The sequence below is a fragment of the Heptranchias perlo genome, chromosome 9, assembly GCF_035084215.1.
Source record: "Heptranchias perlo isolate sHepPer1 chromosome 9, sHepPer1.hap1, whole genome shotgun sequence".
Classification (NCBI taxonomy): Eukaryota; Metazoa; Chordata; class Chondrichthyes; order Hexanchiformes; family Hexanchidae; genus Heptranchias; species Heptranchias perlo.
In genome coordinates this window covers 61,998,060-62,018,273 of record NC_090333.1, presented here as the reverse complement: position 1 = coordinate 62,018,273, position 20,214 = coordinate 61,998,060, and the positions used below count along the sequence as shown (strand labels likewise).

The following is a 20,214-nucleotide window of genomic DNA, read 5'->3' as shown; positions in this document are numbered from 1 at the left end:
CAAGTACAGTGGAGCAGTAAAGAATCAGCTGTACCCGCAGGGAGAATAAAAGAAAATTGCCTAAGCTCAGCACCTCTGAAGGTTTGGTGCACCTGTACCCTGTGAAATGATGTTTCACCATGTCGTTCAGAAGCTCCTGGATTTGATCCCCAGACTGATTTAGATGTGGGGAGACCCTCAGCACCCCTGGGCTTTGGAAGGGAAAACTAATCAATGAGGGTTCCCTTTCCTGATTGCTGGAAAGTGCTTCATTTACTAGAATGATTCCAGGGATGAGGGACTTCAGTTACGTGGATAGACTGGAGAAGCTGGGCTTGTTCTCCTTGGAACAGAGACAGTTGCGAGGAGATTTGATAGAGGTATTTAAAATCATGAAGGGTCTAGACAGAGTAGATAGAGAGAAACTGTTCCCATTGGTGGAAGGGTCAAGAACCAGAAGACATAGATTTAAGGTGATTGGCAAAAGAACCAAAGGCGACATGAGGAAAAACTTTTTTACACAGCGAGTGGTTAGGATCTGGAATGCACTGCCCGAGGGGGATGGTGGAGGCAGATTCAAACATGGCCTTCAAAAGGGAACTGGATAAGTACTTGAAAGGAAAACATTTGCAGGGCTACGGGGATAGGATGGGTGAGTGGGACTAGCTGGATTGCTCTTGCATAGAGCCGGCATGGACTCGGTGGGCCGAATTGCCTCCTTCAGAGCTGCAACCATTCTATGATTCTTATGTGAATATCAGGAGAGATCAGGTTCAGGCGTGGCTGTGAGGTCTCTCATGCTCAAATAGCCTGCCAGCATTCACTGCCTATCTGGCGAATGCGAAGGATGGCCACTTTGTGGGGTGCCGTGGGGCTGTCAATACTTGTAGTACCACACCCCAGCAGAGGTCATGACCTTCAGGGGAGGATGGGAGGGGATTGTTGATGCTCAAGTTAATCTGGGCACGAATTGCGTGCAGCTGTGGAAGATTCCTAAGTACGCCATCTCTGCTACATACCCATCACAATCGCTGCTCTTGTTTTACGGCTACAAAAGGCAGTTTTATAGAGAGGTACTTTTTCAGCGTTGCACTGTGTTGCAAGTATGGTCATAGTTTAGCTCCGTGCCAGATTCAATGGGTTTCGTTGAGTTCATTTCGAGCTAAGAACCTCTAAAGCTACTTCACTGCTACTGATTTAATCTTACACGAAGGGGTCGTACACTTTAAAGAGCTCTTCTTAAAAGGGCAGAGTATGATTGGTTTTGGATTGGCCCAAACCTGTTCAGTAAGTTCAGCTTTTGGCCCAAATCCATGAAGACCCTGTTATTAGCAGCGCAAACTATTTCTTCAGCAGGAACCCATGTTAATTTTTCTTTGCAAAAAAAACAATCGTCAAGTGATTTACACTTAAGGTTTAGTTTCATGGTTTTCTTTCAGTTTTGATAATTAAATCTGTTGTTTGTAGCTCTTTGGCAATTTATATGAATTTATGACCAAAACATCTATGTTTAATTGTAATTTTGCATTGGAATAGATTGTAGGAACAGAGGGGCAAAGGCTCACGGCAGAAAACTGATCAGAATGGGATTTATTATACCACCAAATTCTGTACTACCGTGTACTGTCTGCAGTCCCTTCCCAACATAGATGGATGGAAAGTGCAGCCATGTTGTGTGTGTCTCTGCAATTTTTGGTTCTAGGCTTGGATTTTCTTTTTTTTAATGCTTTTTTTTCCTCTCCATTTGCTGGACTCTGATGCTTGAACATGTTTTTGAGAAAAATCAGCTCATAACTAAGCTTGCATACAGATTGAGATATGGGGTTGGCGGAATACTGGAAAAGTCTTTGAAAATGCCGACTAGTTGGTGAAGTGGATTAAATTGCAGCCCTTATTGGTACTGGAACCTGGTTTGATTGCAACCCAGACTGATGTGATGGAAGTTTCCTCTCCCTATTGGCTGTGAGGGTGTCAAGTTAAATATATTGGGGTAGTCTCAATCCACTTCCTGTCGTCAGGAGTACACAGAATGAAATTATTTTTTATATACGCTGTTTGTGCGCATCAAAATGAGGCATGTTACCACTGGAAATGTTTTCCATTTCAGCCACTCGGTGTCAGCATCAAGCACTCCCAGATCAGGCATAGCATAAGAGTAAAGCTTTTTCTCCTTCGTCCCAACAATGCGCCTCAGCTCCAATCACAATAGGCCATCCCACTATTGTTCCTGTGTATCCATTTCGCACCAGCCACCCTATGGCCTTTCTCAATGAAATTCTACCCCGCATTTTTACCAGGTGTGAATCCACAATGTAACTGTGTTTATACCACTACACAAGGGGGACAGTCAGTCGCTTAGGAATCTGGGAGGCTGCCATTTCTCTCCTTGTTTGTCCCCACCCCTCCCCTTTTCACCGAAGCAATGTTCCTGATTTTTATTTTTTTTGTGGGACGATCTTGCATATCCACTAACACTGAATTTCACAACTCCCGAAGAATCAGACTGGCCAGAGAATTCTGGCTAAAAGTCTCTCCGAGCTGTACTGCAAAGGCTTGTGGTCGTAGAGTCATGATGATTACAGTAAAGTTCTTTGAAACATTCACGCATGTATCACTTCAGTCAGAAATACATTTCGAGATGCTGGGCAGTGTGCAACCGGTCTGAAACTATTTAATATATATTTAGAATACAGCGCTTTGTTGTTTCAGTAATTATGTTTGCACAGAAGAAAAAGCCCCCAGATTCTTTTCGAAAGATCCCCACCAAGTTAATTTGAAGTTATTTCCTTGGTTTGAATGTATTTGTGCAGCTGGATGGCAGCCTTTGAAGTATAGGACCTACAGTAGATTTTGATGTTCATTGATGTTCCTCGTGAACACTGCACTTTGTCCACTAGGCTGCACTGTGCTATTTTTAAACGTTCTCCATTCAAGCAGCTGGGACAACAACGCAGGATGTCCGTGAATCGATTGGGTAAAGTTAGAATGGCTGGGACTGAAGAAACACATCGTTGTGTTTCACTTTTGAAAGTCAGGCTGAAGGAATGGTATGAATAGTGAAGACGTTACTCAGAGTCATTCTTGAGCGCAATAACCAAATGGCCATTAAATGTGTTAATCCAAGGCTGTAATGAGTAACAGGTTGGTGTTAATTTAAGATACAAAGGGAATCTGATGATCTACACTTAATACACTACACTGGAGTAGGGGTTCGGCCTGCCAGATTGACCATTCATTTCAGAGAACAGCAGAAAAGGGTTGGGAAAGAGAAACAAAGAGCATTTGCTTCATGAAGAGTGGAAATCAAGGTTGTATGGTATGATATTTTAAATGTGGCAGAGGGATACTTCAGAACCTGTGGAATGACATCCAAATAGAAAGATACTTTTATAATGCCTGTTTCTTTAGAGACAGACAGAGCATCTATTGGTTCCTCATGCAATAGTCCTGAGAAATATTCACCCAAAATGATCCAATGGGAGACAGAGTGAAATAACAGCAGCATTTTATTGTAAAACACTTCAAAAATTGGTTCATAAACATCTTCGCAATAAGCTAATAAATCAGGATGAAGGTTGATTTTCTTTTAACTCTTGTATAGTATAAACTGAAAGACAACTGTATTCCATTCTCCATTAGTCATGAATCAAGATCTGGGCGGAAGAACTGAGCCAGTCGCAACTTGGCTTGGTGACGCAGGACTGGAATAAATATTTGTTTAAAAAGCTCAATTTTGGCCTTCAGCAGAATTGGTGATTTTTCAAATAGACCTTCATGTACATGGAACTGTGATGCCCTAATTACCCATGGATAAAAGTCACTGAGCTCATTCTCATGAGTGGGATATCTGTCATATCTAATTGCTCAGCGTGTTGTAATTTATTTGTACCATAAAACTACATTTTATTTGGTATTCTTTGACATCATTGAACTGGACTGCACAACACAAAGTGTCTTTTTTTGTGTAATATTCCATTCAACAGCAGCAGTGCAAATTCCTGTAACCCATCAATCATTGTGAGGCAGCAACTGGGCCGAGGATCGCATGCTGCTGTAGTGTCAGCAATGACATTCTTGCCAGTGAGAGACTTCACTGATGAAACATTCCTTGCTGTATAAATAACTGAATCTCATAAGGGTTTCCAGTTGGAACAAAATGGTGACTCAAAAATGCATAAAAGTGCTGAACGTCTGCCAGGTTTAGCCTTCGAGTGTCCACTGGGGGAAAAATGAGCATTATCGCAGGAAGTTGGGGACATCAGGGGTGTTAACTATGGGGAAGCCCAGACTATCTTTATCCAACAATCCTACAGTGCCTTACTGTAGGAAGTCCGAAGCATTGAAAGTTTGACCGTGTCGGGAAGTTTGAAGTCGTAGCCATGGGGAAAGTCTACAGAAGCCGGAACATAGGCAGACTATAGCGTCAGTTAGGGAAACCTGATGGGTCAATTATGGGGCAATCTGAGAGTTGGCCCTGGATTTTGCAACAGCCTTTACTGAGGGCTGGTTACAATTACACTCAGAGGCTGGGAGCAAAGATCACAAGGAGATGCTCAGAGTGCCTCCAAGAAATCTAGAGCTTCAATTTCAAGAAAAATCTAATCCCTTTTTCCAGCAATCGTATAGATTACATTAGTAGGGCCCTGAGCCACAAACGACTAGAGCAGTATGGAGCAGGAATCTCTCCCCTGGAGAATCGTGAACAGGAGATTCTGTTTTAAGGTCTGTGTTGAGGATATATTCTTTCATTTGAGGGGAAGGGGAAATAATCTGGGGAATTTAATGGTGCAGCTTCTTCTCCATCTTGGGGCAGAGATTAGCCTTGGCCTATTTGCATTCTTGTTCCTCCTAGCTCCACATATAGGCTTATTTTTATTTAATACCTATCCGTCGTTGGCGATCGAAGGGGTGGCTGAAGAATTCTGAGCCGGGCACAGCCTGCTTTGCTCACTGGGGACTAAAGGGGGTTTCAAGCATCTGCCCAGGACACCTGCTCCTTCTGCCTCACAAAAATAATTTAGAACTTACCTCTGCAGGGCCTCTTCAGCTCTGTCGCCAGTGGGATGGTCAGAATGTGCACAACCAGTTCTATCCTAAAATGGCAGTTGGGGTCCTAGGTATGTCATATTAAAAGGGGGCCTACTGCATTTGGATGAGCACTTGAAATGCCATAGCATACAAGGCTACGGACCAAATGCTGGCATATGGGATTAGAGTAGACAGGGCTGATGGCCGGCGCGGACACGATGGGCCGAAGGGCCTCTATCCGTGCTGTATAACTCTATGACTCTATGACTCTATGCCTGAAACAGGCAGCTGCTTTGGCTGCCCAGCGGTAGGACCTTGAAGGCCACAGCGGGCCGATAGTCGGGGTTACTGAGGCCGGTAAGCCTGGCGACTCCAACTTAATGCCTTTACTGCCCCATTATCGTGGATTTTGGCGGGTGAAAATCGACTCCAATGTAAATTATATACACAGAGATGATTGTCGAAGATTCATATTGATGGTGCACCATAAAATTGCACATGAATTTGGTGAAGGCATAAACATAGGCCTCGATATTTATAGGGAGTTGGTGAGGAAGCAGGGAGGACTTGTGACGGCTGGAAAAGCCGAAAGTATGGAACGCGGAGGTCCTGCCGAATTTAATGACGGGGAGGCTAGCTGGCTGTAAGGTGGGATGTTGGCAGCCGGGGAACGGAGAGGAGGGAAGAGATTGTGGGGGGGAGACGAGATCACGAGGTTGGGAAGAGATTTGGGGGGGGGGATATCGTTGTTGGGGGGGGGGGGGGGGTGGTTGGAGATCGGGGGTCGGTCCGGAGATCGCAGGGAGGGAGGCCGATCGCGGCAGGTTAGCTTGGGGGGGCTGGGGGAAGGAGCACTCCTGCTCCTCCCGGCTCACAGGCAGTGCTATAAAAAGCATTTAACTGCTGGATCCGGCCATTCTCGCCTCCCTTTAGTTGCCGGGTTTCTCCAGCCCTGGGAAATCTGGCCCACAGCCATTAAATGTAAATGGCTGCTAAAATCTGAGGCACGCAGCCTCATCAACGGATTTAAATTACTGACCCACCTCTCGTGAGCAGGTTACTCACCCGTTCCCCCACCCCCCAACCCGCCCCGGTTAAACCGGAATTGGGCACGTTCACGGCGGGTTTCAGATTTTTAAGAATTTAACCGCCATCCCCGCCCCCCAACCCAATCCTCTCCCGCCATACTGGGGGGTTAAACTTTCCCCTATAGTGTCTGTTGTACTATAATCCCTTCCCTAGAATGCACTCCATACTTGTGGTTTTTCCATGGAAAATGTACCAGTAAAAGCCCTCCAAACAATGAATATTTAACAGCAATGCTGCGACATAATTATTATCCACAGGCATTCTGGGGAGTCATTACCTTATCTCAGTCACTGCTTGGTTCCTCGAGCTTATTTCATTGAATTTGTCTTTTTTTTTAATGAAGAATGGTGAAAAAGGCAAGACTGCCATGTGGGCTTGAGGTCTGACCCTTTTTAACAATGTGCAACTTATGCGGCCACACAAAGGGGCTCTGTCTCTTTAAATCTGTCTTGCTCAATATGCCCTTTGTATAAGGAATCCTTTGCCGCGCTGCAGGTGTTGAGCACTTCCTCTGACCGTTAATTCTTCGCCCTCGGAAGTACACCCAGCAGCATTTACCAGGCTGCTGTATCTCGCTGCGGATTATTTACACAAGTGACCGGATTATAGTTAGTAAACACTTGCCTTAGCAATTACAGAACGGATGAAGGAGGGGACGTTTCTGCAGGGCCGTATAATCTTGTGCAAAATACGAGAGGGGCAAATGCTCACAGATAAAGCAAAATGCAAAGAAGCAGGCATCTGCCAGATGTGCTTCTGCTAGGGCTGTCTTTATTACTTTGGCAGACACATGCCTCGGGGCAGAACCAGACACAGATCTGTTCCCTCGGTTGCGTGGCTGGTGCTTATCGTTCATTAAGGTCCAACTGTCTGTGTTAGCAAAGAACTTCCTCCCAGTGATGAAATTCTTAAAAGGCAAGGGCAAAGAATCCGTGCTGCGTTGTTCAGAGAGTTAGCTAACTTTTGGTGAGCACTGTCAACCGAGAGTTGCACTTGCAGTCAGTCTGCAACTGTATTGTCTTTTACAACTACCCCGACAGATTGCTGTCGCCTATCTGTAGGAAAATTCCTGAATGGCAGGCGCATGCAAAGTTCAAACAAGAAACTGCACAACTATGAAACGTGACTCTTCGACTTCTCGTCTGCTGTGTTTCAGTGGGAGTTCGGGTCACATTCCAGCAGTAAGTGGTAAAGCAAATCCAGGACATTAAGAATCTGCACGGTTATCCTACATATTAAATTCCTTTCTGTAGGCGTAATGGCCTTTACAATGGATTATAGGAGTTGGCCTGTTTTCAGTGAAACAGTGCTTTTTGTACCATTATAAAATCTACACTGAATTCAGTCACCAAAGTTGAATAGTTTAAAGGAATAGAAGTTATCTAATCCAGTCTCAGCCAATTTTGAACCTCGACTCCGCATCATTCCGTTGCCTGAACATGTTTAACAATGAGTTGCTGAGATGAATTATTTCAAGCTGGCAGCTCAGTCATGAATGTTTGACTCCCAGATATAATGCTGGGAGTTCAAGTCTTTGGGCCGCCTTGCACTTGAACTTGTGTATCTTTGAGCTGGGTCTGTTTTGTCTGGACTCAGATCAGTGCCTCTAGATTAAATAACACACAGAAGTAAGTGCTCCATTTAGAGGGAGGGGGGGGAGAGGGGGGGAAGGGCGGGAGAGTGATTGCAATCTGTTTGACCTCTTTAGTTTGAATTATAGCTCCTGCCAGCCAGCTCTTGGTGACCAGAAGAAGCTCATTGCTTAAAATAACAGACCAGCTCATCCTGCTGACTGAAGGAGGATGATTGGTTGTAACTGGGCTGGAAGAAGATAAACTTGGGGAACTCAAATGTAAAAACAAATGAAAGAAGTTAATGTTTATCATGTTTGTGATTTGAATTCCAGTTGGAATTTCTGTCTTATTTAATTCTTGCTTTCCTCTTTTTTTTTAAGCCATAGCACTCCATATATTTTTAAAGAGGCTTGTCTTTCAAAAGGCATCCAGTTGGCCAATGTTTATTTTATGTGATTAAAAATGTGTAGTTTGCATACATACAGTGCCTACCTTGGCTCCTCTCCCTCATCCCTTCTTCTGCGAAGGGGCAAGAACTTGTGGCTTAAGGCTGGAGGTCAACACTTAAGGGGCAATTTTCTGACTTCACGCCTCGGACGGGAGGAGTTTTGCCCATCGGGAGCGCACGTCAGAACTTTGGGCATGTTCTGTGCACGATTTTCTGACTGGTTAAATTAATGTTAAAGACAAATCCTTCAGTTCTTACTTTGTTCTGAAGAATGGCTGCTTTCTGTACATGTGACTGGTGAGTGGGGTTTACCGCGCTCAGCTGATTGTGCTGCCTTGTATGATTTACTGCATTTTCAAACTAAAAGTCTCGAGTGTAAAGTAGGCAGAATGATACTGCCTGTGATCCAGGATGTGAGTGCGATAGATTCTCTGATCCGAGGGAATCGTTTCTTATTAAGCAGCAACTTACAGGCTGAAGCGTTTACCCAGAAGAAAACAGACTTGCTCAAAGATCAGACTCTCTCAGACAACCTCCCACAGTAAAGGTACTGGAGTTTTCTTATATGTTCTGTCTCCCAATTTTTTTTCCCAATATGTGACTTTTTAAATGTAATGCGAAAAAAAATTGGACTGATTTCCAAGAAAAGCTTGTCATTGTTTTTGCATCAATAATTCTGTACACATGCCAGCTGCCACTGCTGTGGAGGACTGTGCTATACTGTAGCTAGATAGTAGATAAGAATCAATAATTCTGGCAGCAATTAGATCTGACACTGAGAGCTTTAACAAACTGCATGTCACACCCTATTCAATTAATTAATATAATTTTTAAAAGACTAAAAAGCTATAATGATACACTAGCAGATTTCTCGTGGCATTGCTCACTGTAAGTTGGATGATATGCTGCTTGTATGACAAAAGAATGTCATACCATGTAATGAGTAATCTGTTACTCTGCTGCTAATCTGGAGCTACTTTTAAGATAGCCTGCCCCTTTAAGGTCACAGAGTCTGCATCGTCTAAATTCTGAGACCAACTAGAAGTTCAATTGTTGGTGAGGAAGTTTGCAGATTGGGAGGGGATTGTCAATTTCCAGCTCTACATCAGAAAAAAACAGCATGAAATAACTGCCTTCATTTCTTAGTTTTTTCACTTTGAACTGTGATGCCTGAAGTGTGATATATGTACTCGATGCACGATCTTTCTTGCTCTATCTCTATGGTAATATAGTGATGTACATTTTCAGAGAGTTTCTTTTTGTATAAGATTTGCACTTGATGTTTAGAAATTAAATGGTGTATGATATGCTGCTGACTGTAAGCATTTTTTAGCCTTGGTCACACTGAATTATGAGTACACCACAAAAAGAATCCCTTGAAGTAAGTGTGTCAGTTCGCAGGACAAATAACTCAATAACTTTGCTGTTCCATTTCAGCTTAATCAAGAACATGGAGACATTAGGTTGTTGCAGTCTCGTTATTCTGACCTTTCATTTACTTTTGTAATACTGGAAAATGCGACCTGTTCACACAGTTAATAGTCCACATTTTGCCATTTTCACACCTAAAACTAGCCGTGCTTCGGTGAGCATGGTGAATGGTGATGATGGGCTGCAAGACCACGTTTTAACAGTGCATGTACCATTAAATCCAATCACCCGCTGACTCTGAAGGCTGGTGTACTTCAACATATGTTTACTACCTTTCAGTAAAATAGAAATATTTTTAAAATGGTAATGAAGATTTTTTAGAAATAAATTCTTCTCTACCACGAAACGTTACAGCAGATGGAACAATCCTGAATAACACCGATGTGTTCTCTCTGCTAATGCTTCAAACTTTATCGTACCTTATGGAATTGCAGTTGTACCACTCCTAACTTTGTTTGCTTCAAGCTACGCTGTGCTCTGGAGATGACTCGATATTTCCCAGTCTGGGATTGTGGATGAACAGTGGATCCAGTCACAAGTATGGGTACAAGTACTGCTCCTGCCTTTAGATAACTTAAGGTAGTAATGGGCATTTTACCTGTGTCAGACTTTGATTGCTTTGCAGTATCCAAAAGCTGATTATTTTTGTTTTATTATTATTGTGCTGGATTATTTTTCTACTAATGGAGAAGACAACTAATTAGCCAACTGTCTTTGTTCCAAATTGTCAGTCGGTAAAACTTTATATTAGTTTCAATATAAATAAATGGAAATATATGCAATTCAATGGTTACTTAAAACAAATCCACGTCATTCAAACAAATAGAAAGTAGAATTGATCGAAAATGATTTGTGAAAACAATTGAAATATTTTGTTGCATAATGAAGGTTTTAAGAATGTGATGAAAAAATAATTTTCATTTTAGGAAATAAAGGATAAAAATCTTATTGATCAATCAAATGTTTACACAAAATAACCTAGAGCCAGCGAATGTAGTTTTTGTTGCGACTTTGATTTTAAGCGGCAAGCATTTTATATCTCACTCCCTTGTGCCAAGTAAAGTCTTTGAGCCATAAAGGCAGAGAACATTCGGGTTTAATCCCCAGTCTGGGGCTGAGTTATTTGACCTCAACCAGGCCAGCGGGTGGCACGTTGTAGTTGGCGGCAATGTCACTCGGTTTGGGAATTGAAAATTGCCCAGTGTTCCCACTCCCAACTGGAAACCCAAGTGTCTGGACACTGGTTAGGATGGGATTGGGCTATGCTGCAAGGTTCTCCACAATTGGATGGTCTGCTGACAACCAGGCCTAGATTTTCCAATTGTATCACCGATGGTAACCCATTCATTTTAAATGAGTTACTCTCGCCACTAAAATTGGAAAATCTAAGCCTTAAAGTCAAGGCATTATTAATGGGCACTTGAGTGAGATACTAAAAAAATTAAAAAATTATTAAAATAAAAGAATAATTTTCATTTTAGGAAATAAAGGATAAAAATCTGATTGATCAATCAAACGTTTACACAAAATAAACTAAAGCCAGCGAATGTAGTTTTTGTTGCGACTTTGATTTTAAGCAGCAAGCATTTTATATCTCACTCCCTTGTCCCAAGTAAAGTCTTCGAGCCATAAAGGCCGAGAACATTCACTTTAAATGAGTAGATAGAGAGAAATTGTTTCCATTGGCAGAAGGGCCAAGACCCAGAGGACATAGATTTAATGGGCTCAATTTTGAAATGGTGGCAGGTTGGCAGTGGGTGGGGGAGGGCGGTGGTGAAGGTGCGCGTGGCAAACGCGAATTTGAAGAAAAATTTACCGTTTCTGACGTGATCGCAATGTAATTGATGGTGATTAAAGGTCTTTCCGGGTTTTGCGCCCGGCAGCCAGCCTGATTGACAGGCTGGCTGCTGACAGGAGCTGCAACGCCGGAGGGCAGGAGGAGAGAAAGAGAGAGAGAGCGTGAGACATCACCCGGCGATGGAACTGACGATCGCAGGGGGTGGGGGTGGAAAGGGAAAGATCTGAGAGGGACATTGGAGGGGGAGACGTCGGAGCAGGGTGGAAAGGTAGGTTGATTTTGTGTTTTAATTTCGTGCAATGGTTTTTTATTTAATTTATTTTGTTTATTTTTGCCTGATCCGGCCCTTCACACCTGGTTTCACCAGGCGTGAATCAGAAGCCGTGGGAAAGCCACCCAGGTATGTTTAAAAATCGATCTAACTACCTAATATGTCACAGTAAAGTGCCTTGAGTACCTCAATGAGGTACATTTGGTTCTTTAACTATCATCCCGGCAGGACTTCCAGATTCGGGATGCCTGCGTGCACACAGGTGTGTTTGTGGGAAACTCGGAAGTCGGCGGGTTGGAGCCAGCTTCTGAACCTGCTCAGCACTTTTGCCATTTTTGCAGCCCCCGCCCCCTCGCCCCCAATGCATCCGTAATTTAAGTTTAAAATTGAGCCCAAGGTGATTGGCAAAAGAACCAAAGACGGCATGAGAAAAATCTTTTTTACACAGCGAGTGGTTGTGATCTAGAATGCACTGCCTGAAAGGGTGGTGGAGGCAGATTCAATTATGGCCTTCAAAAGGGAATTGGATTAGTACTTGAAGGGAAAAAACTTGCAGGGCTACAGGGAAAGGGCAGGGGAGTGAAACGAGCTGGATTGCTCTTGCAGAGAGCCGGCACAGACTCGACAGGCTGAATGGCCTCCTTCCGTGCTGTAACCATTCTATGATTCTAAAGAGAGCTGAGTGAGACAACACCTTTAGGAGCACAGGAAAATGGAGACAGAAAAAAGAAAATTAACATATCACGCTCACAATAACATTGCACCCAATCAACCAATTAAAATCTGATCTCTTTTAATGTCGTTAAAATTAAATGAATTCCATAAATTGTTCCAATCTTATAGGAATTCTGACTGATATACAAAATCTTAAAAAATTAGAAGATGGATTAAAATGGCAGACTCTTGACAGTTAATGTACAATTTAGCGTTCTTCCACAGTGCAAGCTTTACAAAAAGGATGATCATAAAAGCAGTTCACAGAGAATGAGCAGGGAAAACCCAAGTGTTAATGAAGTTCGAGAAAGCGGTTAAATCTCTCCATTTTGCACATAACTGCCTCTGGTGCTTACAATAAAACATCATTTTTGATTCACAGTTTTGAAAATGGCACAAAACGTAAGCCAACAAACTGATTCATTTTCTTATGCTTCAAGTGAATTTATGATCACTTGATTTCCATCTGCATGAGGTCCTAGATCTCAAGGCTGCTGGAACCTGAGTGGCTGCTGGAACCTGGGGGGCTGTACTCTTCTAAAGAAGGAAAAAAGAAAGACTTGCATTTATATAGCGCCTTTCATGACCTCAGGACATTCCAAAGCCCTTTACAATACTGAGAGTAACAATCTTCAGGAAAGGACAGGGAAATGTAAGCTCGGCCGTGTTTTATGGAATTTATTTCAGTTAGTCATCACGCATTAATAGAAAAACAAAACAATATGAAATTGCGATTCACATGATTCCAGATTTAGAAAGATTGCCCGATTGTATCTCAGATCTAATAGCCCAGAGTAAGCTCTGCTGAATGTGCTATCATACAGTTTGACACTTTAAATATTTGTTTTGGCAGCTAGACCCTAAAACTATTCCAAATACCAGCAAAGCACATTTTCTTTATCAGTATGCCTATTTAAAAAGTTACCACAAACATTTCATTATCATCATCTGATGTGTATGACAGTGCCATCTGGCATATGGATAGAATAAGGGAAGCTGGAGAGTTTTTTTTAAGACAAATCCATAGTTTATTTTCCGTAACATTTTTATCATATGAAAATATATAGCTCAGTGAAAGAAAACATTTAGTAAAAGATGTGGTACGTTCTGCAAAGTGAGCTGGAATTCTTGAGGCATCGGGAATGGTCGTCCAATACTATATGCGACATTACTAGAGAGGTGTGGAAAACAGAAGAGGTTGGACTCTTTGTGAGCTGGGAGCAAGCCAGACACAACAGCTGAATTGAACACCAACCATGAGGGCAGAGACCAAGTTCAGCATGAGCCGGGCAAAAGCTGACGTAAACGGCTCGGATCGGAAAGGAAAGGATTGTGATCTGGTCTAACTGGGATCAACTATTTAGATACTATGTTTAGTTCAATTCCTTGAATGAACCTTTGTTTGCTTTAGGCGGATTCAGCTATTTCTACACAGTCATCTGGCAAATAGCCATCCCAATTTATGACATCTGTCTTATAACAAACAGGAATTATTATCTTTTCAATGGTGAAGTATTTGGAAAGATTGTCAAGTCGGCCATTTTCACAATGGTATGTGTACACTTTGGGATGTGTTCTTACTACTCTTTTGTTATCAACACTTCTTAACTGAACAGAGTATCTCAGTCGCACAGACCAAGGCTTTCAGGAAGTCTGCACAGTACTTAAAAAAAAAAATTCAGGTTTCAGTGTTAAAGCTGCAATGCCCAGAAAATAGTCTATCAATTCCAGACAGGGGTTTGATCATCACATGATTCATGGTAATTTATGAATAGATTACAGATTGATTTTGATGTCTTATCTACACATTCCAGAATGTAAAGTCTAAATAAGGCTAATTTCTTTGTACAAACCCATCCTTGGATCACTGGCTATCGTAGTTCTGCCTTGTCCAATGTCGATTCTATTGGCGCCGTTGCTAAAATCTGGGCCACAGTTGCATTCATTGTTCAGCGAGCTTTACCACATAGTTAAACCCACCGACAGCAATGAATGTTGATTGTGACCTTTGCTGGGACTTGTTTTTCACATTCCCTGAAATTATCTATAATGATCGTGTTAGTATCTGTCATAACAAATAGACTTTGGACCAATCCACACGGCCTGAACTAGCCCAAAGGCAGGTGGAGGAGGTTGGCTACAAGGTACAATCAACGGTCGATGGTTTCTCCAATAGCATCAAACTCACCGACAGCGTTGAATGTTCCCTGAAACCACCAGTAAATTAAATAGAATTTAAAATGGGAAAAATCCTGGATTTGTGAGACTTTTAGCAAAGGAGGCCAAATCATTCTTGGTCTGCGGAGTGCAGTTCCTTTGCAGTTTTCTGAAGCAAAGGTGTCTAATCAGTTAACATCTGCAAAAACAGTGAGAATTCAGAGCCAGGAGAATATACAGAACCTCTGTCGATTTCTTCTGCAGTTGAATAACTTGTTTTAGGATTTATGAAATCTGTTTTGGTGCAAAAAAACCTCTTGCTATTATAATCTTTAAAGTGTTAACAATGTCGTTGCAGCTGTGAGGAGGCAATGATTGATTGCGTTCACTGAGAGATATTTTTCACCCCCCAAAAAAATCCAGCTATTGAGAATGGAAAGTTTGGTAGAAAAGGCAATTAAATGTACAATGGTGACAGCAAGAAAAGCATCTTACAAAGAAATTCCTTTTCAAATGGCATGCTTTTTGAATAATACACTGCATTGCCTGTGGATATAAGTCTGGAATCTGCACAAAGGAAACAGATGATTAATCATACAGACGTTGAAAGGATGTATTTAAAATGTACATACAAAGCCAGAATCCATATAGAATATTTAATGCACAGCAGTTTTCATCAACTTGGCTCTCTGTGGTTAGATGGAATACAGGGTGATCACAGCACTAGTGAATTATGCTGTTTTGTGTGATTACAGCCTGTTTATGGTAAAGTAGGTTAGTGTGACAGACTCTGGTTCTGGGTTCTACGTTACGACTTGGCATCTGTTTAAATAATTGTAAATTCTCTGTGCATGCAGCAAGCAAAAAGTAAACAAAGGGGACGTTGTCTTTTCACATCTCAGTCCAGCTAAGTACAGAAAAACTTCCAACAGGTTTTAAGTGCAAAATAAGTGGGAGAAAATTGCTTTATCTGTCTGGGGATTGGATTGAAGTTTAAAGAGAATAGAATGACTTCCATGGTGGATTTGTGACATAGATGGCAGCTAGCTGGCCAGTATGTTGACTTTGTGCAAAGTACCATTAGCGTTCAATGAAATGCCCTGTAACTACACCTTTCTTACATAGTACATTGTAAAAGTGTGTGTGTACATGTATATGTGTGCATGTGTAGATTACTGTACAAGACCATAAGGAGCAGTATATGAAAAGCACAACATAGCACTGAAGCAGTGGGTTGTTTACATCCATTTTGGTTGTTATGAGGGATGATCTCAATTTTCCACTCATCTAGTTTGTGCTCTGTGTATAATTATAAAGGAATTGCTGGGGCTGTAGCTTGCACAACATGGACTTTAAGGTTAGGGTGACCCAGACACAAGGGAAATGTTATAGTGGTTACTTCAAGGCTTAAATCATAATAAAACAAAAGTGCGTGAAAAATGTCTCTTGTGTTAAGTGTTGCTGCAGAGTTGCAAATATTTGTTTGTTTCATTTTATTTTATTTTGAATTGCTGGAGATAGGAAGATGTTCAATTTCATTTGAAAAGCAAAACAAAAAACTGAAATAATGTTTCATTTTAAAAAGAAATCTACAGTATTCCCTGAACAATAATAGAACAGGGCTGGGCAGGCAGGGATCTAGAGCTCTTTGAAAACCACTTACTGCGAGTGACGATGCCAATCCATGAAACATGCTGAGGAGATTATGTCATGGAATACAGAAGGCAGTAGGAGAGGAAAGAATTCAATGATATTCCCAGGATCCCTTCTGCAATCCAACATATCACCATACTCTGTGTTTAAAGTTAGATGTAAATAAAATGTAGACATAGTGCGCAAGAGGATCCGTGGGATATGAACTGTCATCTTACCAGTGATGCTGACCACAACTCGCTCACAGTTTTGTCACCCATCTGTTAATAAGGCAGTTCACTTATGGTCTATAAATTTTTCCTTGCAGTTCCTCAGCATATAGCCCAACCTAGAACCTTGAAGATGTACGTTCTGCCTGAATTCTCTGCATCAATCCTTTTTTTTTAAAAAAAATGAACTCGGCAATAACACAAATATAGATGGAAAGAACTTGCTTTTAAATGGTGCCTTATCTCATCTTCAAGATGCTCCAAAGCGCTTCATGTCTCATGAATTACTTTTGATGCTTAACTACTTTTGTTCTGTTGGCAAATGCATCAGGCAATTGCCAGGTAGCATTTCCCTCACACAGATAAATGGCCAGTCAATCTGTTTTGAGTGGTGGTAGTTGGGAGGAATGTTGGCCAGGATACCAGAACGCTCTGCTCTTCTAATAGTGCCACACGATCTTTCACACCCCTTCCTACACTGCCCTGCTCCCCCACCCCTGAAAGGGCAGACAGCACCTCAGACAGTGCAGTACTCCCTCAGCGCTGCACTGGACCGTCAACCTAGGTTATGTACTCAAGGTCTCTGGAGAAGGGCTTGAATCCACAGCCTTCTGACTTAAAACTTGTGATCAAGTTGACACAATTAATATATTCTTAAATGTTTGCTGAAAAATAAGCAAAACTGATTCACAATAATTATCAACATGCTTTTGTACATGACATGCCTACTTTAAGGGGGGTTAAATTAATTTAAAAAAAAAAGATTTTGACTTTTTAAAGGTGCTGGGTTGACCCACTATTGGCGAGGGCCTTACTTGGAATACCAGAGCCTGGCACATTTATTTCAATGGTATCTTCTCTTTGACACTGTTCCAACGCTAATGTTCATGTGCAGAGGCTAATAGAAGATGTCAGTGCTTGGCGAAGATGTCATCACAGTAGGATTTGATTTGTCTGCTTCCTTCCAGCCAGAATAGGGGCTTTAAATCCAACAAACACAGGGATACTCTCCTTAACTATTGGGGTGAAACATAACTTTAAGTAGCTATCTGTAAATGTTGCTTTCCACGTGGGAGAGAAATACGGGGCTGCTGCTCGTACCGTGTAACCCAAAGGTTCATGTCTGGCATGGGTGCAGCTGCCATGTTGATGATTTAAAATGCAATTTCCCTTTCTTGTTTTTCTAGGAAGATTTAGGTACAATGCATCAGTGGCTGACTTTCAAATCAATTAAAACATAACCAAGATCTCTCAGACACCAAATGGTCCTTAAAAGATATGTTGAAAGCAGTAAGTAACTCTGTCAAAATTGAATTATCGCCCTTCCTGGTCAGCGTCAAAATTAAAGCGTTTATGGGGGAAGAGAGGGAGCGATTTTCAAGATGTGGAAATTTGTTGAAAGTCTTTGTGAACAACCAATTTGGAATGGGCCCGATTGTCTATTTTGCATGTTAAACATGTAAGCTCTTAGATTTAACAAATGGTTACAGTGGAAATCAGAACTTTGAAACATTTCGCTGAACTGAAGGATTGGTTTAACCTATTTTATATAATGTATAAGCAGAGGTGCCCTGATATTGAAATTTATAGTGTTGTGAATCTGGAGAGAAGCCTGTACGTATGTGTTAGTGGCATAATGCCTAATGTAGGCTAGAGCTCCAGGGCAGCCAAAGTTCTTAGAAGCTGCGAGGAATGTCTAGTACTGAATACATAGAACTACTTACTGTTAAACATGGACCTCCTGGTGAAGGTCTGCTTCCTAGTCCCAGTCTGCAGAAGTGCACCTCCTGCTGGCCAGTCAAGGGATAGCGTTGATCATGGCCGCAAAGAAGTCCACTCTCAACAGCCCTCCACCCTATGTGGTCAAGAATAAGGGTTGCAGTAGAAATCTGAGGAGATAAAGAAATGAAATCTGAGTGGGTCAACTTTGCAGTAATTGAAACATTTTGAAAGCTTAAAAAACCTCCCAGAAAATGCTTGTAACACACAGCAGCCCAGTCAATATCTTTGGAAACCCTTGGCTGTTTTGAAGAAGAGTCCGCACCAGAAACGTACTTGTCTGTTCCTCTCCACAGACGCCGATTTTCCGTCATTTTCTGTTGCTGTTTCAGATTTCCTGCAACTGCAGTATATTGCTTTTAACTTATTTGGAAACCTATATATAGATTACAACATGGATGCTGGGTTAGCCAAGGGTGTGATCTTCTGGTATTATGGCGATATCTGGTTGACTGTGGGCCATGATAATGGGTAAAGATGGCCACCGTGAAGGTGTTTTTATTGGAAAAAGGCAGTTTGCTTGTAGGCAAATAGCAGGCACGGAATTTGCAGCATCATGTTAATCAAGATACTGTGATACTCTAAACTATTTTCTCAACAACATTTAAAAAAAAAACTCTTGCAGGACATCTCAATGAACAATGATTATCTTGTGGCCCTCAAGTGGTAAAAGCTTTCTTTTTTTTAGTTATCTTTTAGTCTTACGGAGCAGATGTCAAATCAAGCCTGTGAGGAAGCTAAAAGTTGTAGGTTGAAACAGCTAATGATTTGAGGGTTTTTTTTGATCAGTGGAATCAATTGTAGCAAAGCCAATGATTCATTCCCACAGCTCACCACCATGGCTCCAACTGAACTCTATCTCTTGCGAGTACCGGCAACTGTGGCTTCTGCGGCAGGTCAAGTTTCAGTCCTTGTTTGAATCAGCTCAACTGACCTTCAGACACTTGCTTGGAGGCCAGATGATTGGAAAACCCGCACCGCATCAAAGCCCCAGAAAACATGCTACGTCATACTAATTACTAATAATTATGTGTCTTCTTAGGAGGTATGAAATGAATCTCGAAGCCAATGTATGGAAGAAGTGGGTAACAGGTAGTCTGAGTGAGTGTACTCGGAAGTTGCATTTTGATCTACGATGTGGATTTGTTTTGACGAATGTATATACACGGACTGAGTTTAAAGTTCTAAACCAAGGAAACCTATAACCATAGTCTCTGTGAAATCAGCAGTATAATTAGTAATGTGAAAAACTACAGTCATCTAGTGATTAACTGTGGAATGATATGTTATAAAATGGGAAATACTAACCTGTCTTTAAATGTTTTGGTGTGATTCCAGATTTTTTTTTAAACTGTGAATAGGCTTAATTTTTTTTCTTGGATCAAATAGAATGCAAATACACTTGTATCAGATGCATATTCTAACCACACACTGTTAGTTAGTATTGGTGCCCTGTTTGCAAACAGATGAGGGATTGAGACTTTGTATTCTAATTTTAAATTGGTTAAAATTGGACACACAAAATGCTTTCTTGGATGATATTACAGAAATACACCCAAAGCAAAATTCAAATAATTCTTCTTACAAAAAGCAACAAAATAAAAATAAGTCCTCTTAAAACACAAGCACTTATTTGTTTCTTGGTGCATAGGATTCATGAACCCTAAAGATAATAAGGATAATAATGATAAGAAAGGATTTTCAGTCCTTTTCTTCCAACCAGTGGTAATGTTCGATAAGTGGGTCATTCGTAAATTAAAGAGCTTTTCTAGCTCTCAGCAACTGCCCAGGCATTAAGTCCCGCACTGAACTCCCCCAACCCTGCCTCCCCCCTCCACTGCTTACAATCTGACATCAAACTAGAAGTGACAGAAGTGAATCTGGGATCAGTTTGTGTTTGTCACTGATATCCACGGGGGCCTTGAACTGCTAAAGGCATCTGTCATGGGAATGGCCAGTGACCTGTCCCAAATTGAGGTAACTGTCTTAACTAGTCCGTCTAGAGGGCGAGTGTGTGAAATAGAGCATCTCCTCCTGGATTGTCTGGCATTGCAGAGCTCAAATATCCTGACCTAAATTTGCTG

At 41.6% G+C, this 20,214-nt stretch overlaps 1 long non-coding RNA gene across 2 annotated transcripts in view; it reads right to left on the bottom strand.

The window, feature by feature from the left end:
* Window positions 1-12,411: 12,411 nt before the first annotated feature.
* LOC137325042 (uncharacterized) overlaps window positions 12,412-20,214 on the bottom strand; it is a 74,032-nt gene continuing 66,229 nt past the window's right edge. For both annotated transcript variants that reach the window (XR_010963788.1, XR_010963787.1), the window contains 2 exons: window positions 18,076-18,240; window positions 12,412-12,869 (listed from right to left, as the gene is read on the bottom strand). This is a non-coding gene — a long non-coding RNA (uncharacterized lncRNA). The remainder of the gene's footprint in view (window positions 12,870-18,075; window positions 18,241-20,214) is intronic.